This window comes from Harpia harpyja, chromosome 1 (assembly GCF_026419915.1).
Source record: "Harpia harpyja isolate bHarHar1 chromosome 1, bHarHar1 primary haplotype, whole genome shotgun sequence".
Lineage (NCBI taxonomy): Eukaryota > Metazoa > Chordata > Aves > Accipitriformes > Accipitridae > Harpia > Harpia harpyja.
The window spans coordinates 15,340,166-15,346,165 of NC_068940.1; the positions used below are offsets into that span (position 1 = coordinate 15,340,166).

Sequence of the window (6,000 nt, forward strand, 5' to 3'; positions counted from 1 at the left end):
AAACAAATTAAGGATGAGTTATATCTCATTAATTCTGAAAACAGCTGTTCTAGTTCTGCTGTTTGTGTATTTGTATGAAACATGGTTTTCATTTTCCTTTTAATAACACAGTCATCTTACCACAAGAAAAAGACATTGCACTAAATAATAATTTATCTTTTCTTCCACCTTCATTACATACTATCCAGAACCTTCTGAAAACAAAACTCAGCACTTCTTTAGTGCTGAAGTTTGTATTGCTCCGCTTCCACACCTCTTGAAAGATCTGAAATGGAGCTGTGAAATTGTTCATGGCAAATGTAGGTCATGAGGTGTATTGTAGGTGTGCCCAAACCTCAGAACGAGTCAAGGAGAAAAAAAGAGTTAATAAACTTCCTCAGCAGGAAGGAGGCATCTCCACCCCAGCCTGCAGGGAGAGGATGGACTGCCAAGCGTGGAGGGAAAGCCCGAGAGCTGGGAACAGGTTTTAAAAGTGAGTGCCTGGCTCACCGAGGTGGCCACTCCTTTAGAAGAAGCATCAGGCTGTCCTCAGGGAGATGTCTAGGTGCAAACACTATGGCCAACTCCGTGGTTTTGTGAGTGGGAACTACTTAGAGAGCTGCTCTGAAACCCAAAGCAAGGGAGGGGAGGTGTGGGCTGGTGGAGGAACTTTCTTACTGCAGAATGAAAGGATTTAGTGAACTTTCTTAATCTAAATTGGGGCAGGCACAAGTGTATGAATGATTCCACACCATAAAGCCATGTGTGTAATCTGTGTAATCATTCAATCAGTGAGAGTTTTGAAGTTACTGTGAGGACAGTGGAGTCTGGAGAACACCTACATGGTGGACAACAAATGGTAACACTACTTTTAAAAGGTCTTGGAGTGGTAAGGAGAGAAGATATGAGATCAGGAGAAGTGTTCCAGGAAGATGATAGCTGCCGGTCTGTACTAGCCAGGGTGTCTGCACTGAACATTAGCAATAGTGCAGAGACAGCAAGCAGGGTTGGGGCTGTACATCTGATGAAGGGAGATGTTTTGCATGATGGTTGAGTAGCTTTTAGCATAGTCCAGCAGACGGAAATTGCTGGTGCTGTCATATGTGAGCAAGAAGCTACCCAGGAAAAGAGCTTCCTTCAGAAGAAACCACTGAATACAAGAGGCCTTGTAAAGATGACAAACTTCTTCCATGGCTGGGTGAAATGAAGAACACTCCTTTTCTATAACTATTCATGATCTGTTCTCTCTTTACAGTTTGTTTTCAGCTAAGGGTAGATGAAATCAAGACAAAAATTCTCAAAGAATAAAAAGCTGTGCTCAAAGCTATCATTATTAAAAGGTATATTAAATCATATTATGCAGTCAACAGGAGGAGGCAGTAAAGAAGGTGGGGAGGCTGAGAGAGCTGTAGCCTTGTTTTTAAGGTATTTAATACAAGGTAAGCAAGAAGGAACCTGTTTTCCTTGATGCCACATGATAATTCCCATTGCACGTTTTACTTATTCAATCTGCCTCCCATTAAGGTGCTTTAATGCACTTTCATTTCTCATACACAAAGGAAGACAGAATTGGCAGAAATGACATGTGTCTATCCTAGAAAAGGAGCACATGCCAGATAGTATTGTCTCTTCACATGAAAAATCTATGTTTGGTAGAAGTGACTTTCTTATTTTTCATTACCATTCATACAAAAAGACGTTTGCAAGGGTTCCTGTGCTGATTTGGAGTGAAAGGGACAAACAGCACAGAAAAAATTACATTTCCTACAACACAGAAATTCTAATCATCCCCATGTGACACAAAACATTTCCAAAGTAACATGTTTTAAATTAAAAACCAATACATTTCAGTACAAAATAACTTTCTAAGGGAAATGTTACCAAGTTCATTTTGCAAACAACTTAGCTTCTCAGGCTGCTACTTTTGTTGCAGAAAGGGCTTTTTCTGACTGCTTTTATTATTTTGCATCAATACCTCCAGTACCTTTTCCACCTCTTTCTAGGCCAGTTATTCCTGCATAAATAGACATGGATGTACATTAGCCTGTTATGGGCTGTACAGTAGCAAGTGATATGCCTGTGTGCAGCCACATATGCTTCTCAGCAAGCTTATAAACATCATTGCCAAACCCAAGAGCTAATATGTTGATAGCGAAGACTAGCATCCCCACTAACAAAATAAAATCTGAATACCACTCCACCCTTCCTATTTTATATAGTCATTGTTTAAGAACATAAACAATTCCCTGGCAGCCGGGATCAGGGTACAGGGGAAACACCTAAGCACCCAAAGAATTGCACGCCCTCTCTCTCGTCTAGTGAACATTTCAAGGCTTTTTCTTGTGCCATGGAAACCTGAGTAAAGAAAGGAAATTAACTTGTATCTCCTGCTTCATGGATGAGTTTACCCAGGTCATCAGCACCATCACTTCATATGAAGCCCATTTCCACCTGAGTGGGTAGAGGTGCTCTGAAAGAGCCTGCCCTTCAGCCCTTCTGGAGATATAGGCAGAAAAACATCTACTTTCTGGTACAAGCCACTGAGCTGATCAGTCCTATGGCAATTAGAGCTTTCTGGATGGCAGAGAGGTCCTGGGGAAATTTCAGATTCAAAAGTCTGTGAAATTTAGGCAAGAATCTTTAGATTCATAGCTTTGGACATGTGTTCCTAAATTCCCCATCTATGTCCCACTGAAGACCAGCTCCTTTTGTGTAAGCTCTTGAGCCACCTGAATTTTAGCAGTGTGTTTTGCTGCCTGCAGCCTGTAAAAGTATCTCCCCCCTCTGTCCCATCTGTAAACATGATGTTTACTTTAACAACCTGTAGACTACGTTGGATCTGCCAAAAAAAAAAAAAAAAAAAAATCACAAGTTACTTGGAAAAAAAAAAAAAAGGAATTGTTTACCTTCTTGCCCAAAGAGGTTAATGAAGATCACAACGGCTGAGCTCTGGAGCACGTTCTTGTGAATACTGTATTACAAAAATCTCCCGGTCTCTTGTGGGAAAGTTCAGCCTCTAACCAATTGTTGATGATAGCAGCATTTTGCAACTTAATGCAAATGCCATCAACATGAAGTTTCCTGCAGAAGACTAGGAAACCTGTATCTAGCAATATGCTAATAGTATTTCTCTCAAACCTGCCCAACAAGTTTGGCAGGCAATATCTGCTGGCAACATCACCTGATTGCAATGCCAATTCACCCTCAGCTGGAAAACTGGGTATTAACCCTGGAGATCCATGGCTGTATTGCTGTGCATAGTCCCTCTCAGATTTGGCCTGGACACAGGGGTGTGCAGGGTTCATGCCAGGATTCAGAGAAGCCTTGTTTGGAGCTGAGCTTGCTTGCAGAGATAGAGCAAATGAATGGGAAATGCATGAGCTTTATGTTGCCTACAGCCATCTCTCTCTCTCAGGTAAGGAGTCAGCTTTATGTGTATGGAAGGAGCTTAATTAGAGAGGGGAAGAAGTATTTCCTAGAACTGTAACAGGAATCCCCAGCCAGGGGGTATTCTTTTAAATCGTTGGAGTTAAGAATAAAAGAAGGCCAGGAGTGGTTGATCACATAGGTTATGTCTCCAGCATAAAGTGAGATGGAAGTAAAGAGATGGGCAGGATAGAGCTGCACCAGCCCAGTGTTTGATCTCACCTCATCAACACCACTGAGCTCAGGTGCAACACTGTGTTATGGCAGCTGGACTCGGGGTCAAAAGTAAGTCCTCTAGGGTTATATGTGGCTTTGCAACCCTGAAAATTTTCTTTCTTTCCTTTCTCACCTCCTCTTTCTTCTTACGAAGCATAAAACTGGCTTTGGATTCATAGGATATTTGAGGGATCAGGCATGGTGAGGGGAGAAAGGAGGAAAGAGGAAGAAAGACTCTCAGCACCATCTTGCCCTTCCTACACTTCCCTTCTAGTGCTGAAGCTGGGCCACCCTCTCCCTCAGGCACAGCTCCCACCAGCTTTGCTGTTCCCAGTTCCTCTGCCGAGGTCTCAGCCCAGTTGCCCAGGATCCAGTGCTCCATGGCCCATCCCAAAAGAGGGATTTGTAAACAATGCAAGATACAATGATAGAATGAGTGTTCTTGTTATCCCTATTCTTTTCCTTGCTTTTTTGCTTCCATTTGCCATTCACTTCTTTGTTTCTGTTTTTCCTTCCTGCATGTTTCTGTAGTGTTTCTAAGTCTTCCTCCTCAGTTCTTTCTGCGTCTTTATCTGGCTGGGTTTTTTTTAATTTATTTTTGCACATTGCCTTACCATGTACCTTTCCTTCTGCTGCTTTTATGAGTCCTAGCCTCTTTTCAGTGACAGTCTAAGTATTTTTGAGTATCTTTGAAGACTTTCCTTCTTCCAACCTCTGTGCTTTCTCCCCCTCTCCTATACTAACATCATTTCTCCACTGATTTTACTTGCTCTGTAAATATATTCCCTCAGAACTTCCTTGACATCAGTTTAACTGCTTTGCCTCAGGAAATGTCAATGTATGTGCAAATTTTGTCTTTTCTAGGCCCTTAGGATAGTATATTCAGGATTCAAAATTGTACTGATTTTCCAGTGGGGCCAATTGGCTCTGCATAGCATTTTCAAGTTTCAAAACCAAACTGCTCTTTGTCCCAGAAGGAGTGGTGCACGTCACTCGCGAGAGAAGCAACAATATATTTTATTGATATAAGACACCAAGTTAATGAAGTTCAATGGTAAATGCAACAGTGGTTTAACAAAATTCAATGGCAAGGTACACTTGATTATTTACTGCATAGAAGACAGGGTCAGACAAAACTGTCAGGGATGCCCTCCCGTTGAGTCACAAGGTTCAGAAAGGACCCCCTTGCATTCTAAACTCCTTCTCAGAGGGGAGTTTAGGTGCGGCTGGATCCAGACTTAGTCCCAGACTTGGTCAACGGTTTATGTCTAAAGGATTATATTTGCACAATCAATCCTTTATCTCACTTAGCTAATATTTCAAAGTTTCAGTGCCCTTATTCCCAATTCACTTACCGAGTATCTGATGTGATAAGGATTCTCTCAACCTCGACGAGTACCCTTGAGAGGCGTCCCTACTCAAGGGGAGATCCTGGCGTGCAGCCCGCTGCTGTGCTGGAGAGCTCAACAGGCTCTGGGCTCTCCGCTATTTATGGAGTAAGATGATTGACTTATAGTCATACTCGCATACCAGCCGTATTTCAGTTGGCCCATGCTCAACTAGCCCTCAGCTGTTGAGTGAGATGTATGGCCCTTAGCTATTGTGTTGTTATCTGTCTCCCCAGAGTCCAGCTTAAGCCAGATGCAGCCACCACGACCACCACTGGTGGCTGCTGATTAAGAAGAAAAGGGGGGGGAGGAGGGGGAGCACACCACCACACTCTTCCCCACAAACAACTTTTATTACCACAGGACATGAAGATGTAACTCTTCTCTTCTACAAAAAAGCTGAGAGCAGGAAGTGGGCAATGACAGTGCAGCTGAGCGAGTGATGAGATGACTAGACACATAACACTGCCTTTTGCAACTGCCTGCAAAAGCCAGCCACGGCTTGCTTTTTTCCATCAGAGCCATCACCCATCACTGGATAGTAATGCTCTGTTGAAAGGTGAGGTGGAACAGTCTGGCGATCTGAGCAAGTCCTCAGCTATGTTCACTTTCTCCATCGTAACCACCACCTTTCAGCACGTAAGTGTTGCTATACACAAGCTCCCACACACGTTTTCCCATGTCCTCCCATGCAATTTCTTGCCCAAGGCCCAGAGGCCAGCACAGCTGGGACTGAACAATAGACCATAACAGCATTTCTCATCCCAGCAGGAGCCTTACTGATACTTCTCCCTCACATGCTGCAAGATGGATAGGTTTCATACTGGGACTGGCAGAGAGAAGAGGGAGAAGTGAAAAATGAACCTGAGCTTTTCATGAGCAAGCTACCCTGTTTATAAATGACCAATAAATGGGTTTGCCTTCTGTAGACTAAGACAGCTTTGTATCTCTAACATCTGCTTGCCTTGCATAGGCTGGGATATCTTGGCAT

At 43.1% G+C, this 6,000-nt stretch overlaps 1 protein-coding gene across 2 annotated transcripts in view; it reads right to left on the reverse strand.

Moving 5' to 3' along the window:
• LOC128138870 (serpin B12-like) overlaps nt 1-5,243 on the reverse strand; it is a 30,479-nt gene extending 25,236 nt beyond the window's left edge. Inside the window, exon 1 of one of the 2 annotated variants that reach the window (XM_052780534.1) lies at nt 4,973-5,243. The gene's annotated coding sequence lies outside the window, so the exon portion shown is untranslated. The remainder of the gene's footprint in view (nt 1-4,972) is intronic. The other variant, XM_052780523.1, reaches the window with a different exon arrangement.
• Between the last annotated feature and the right edge of the window lie 757 nt (nt 5,244-6,000).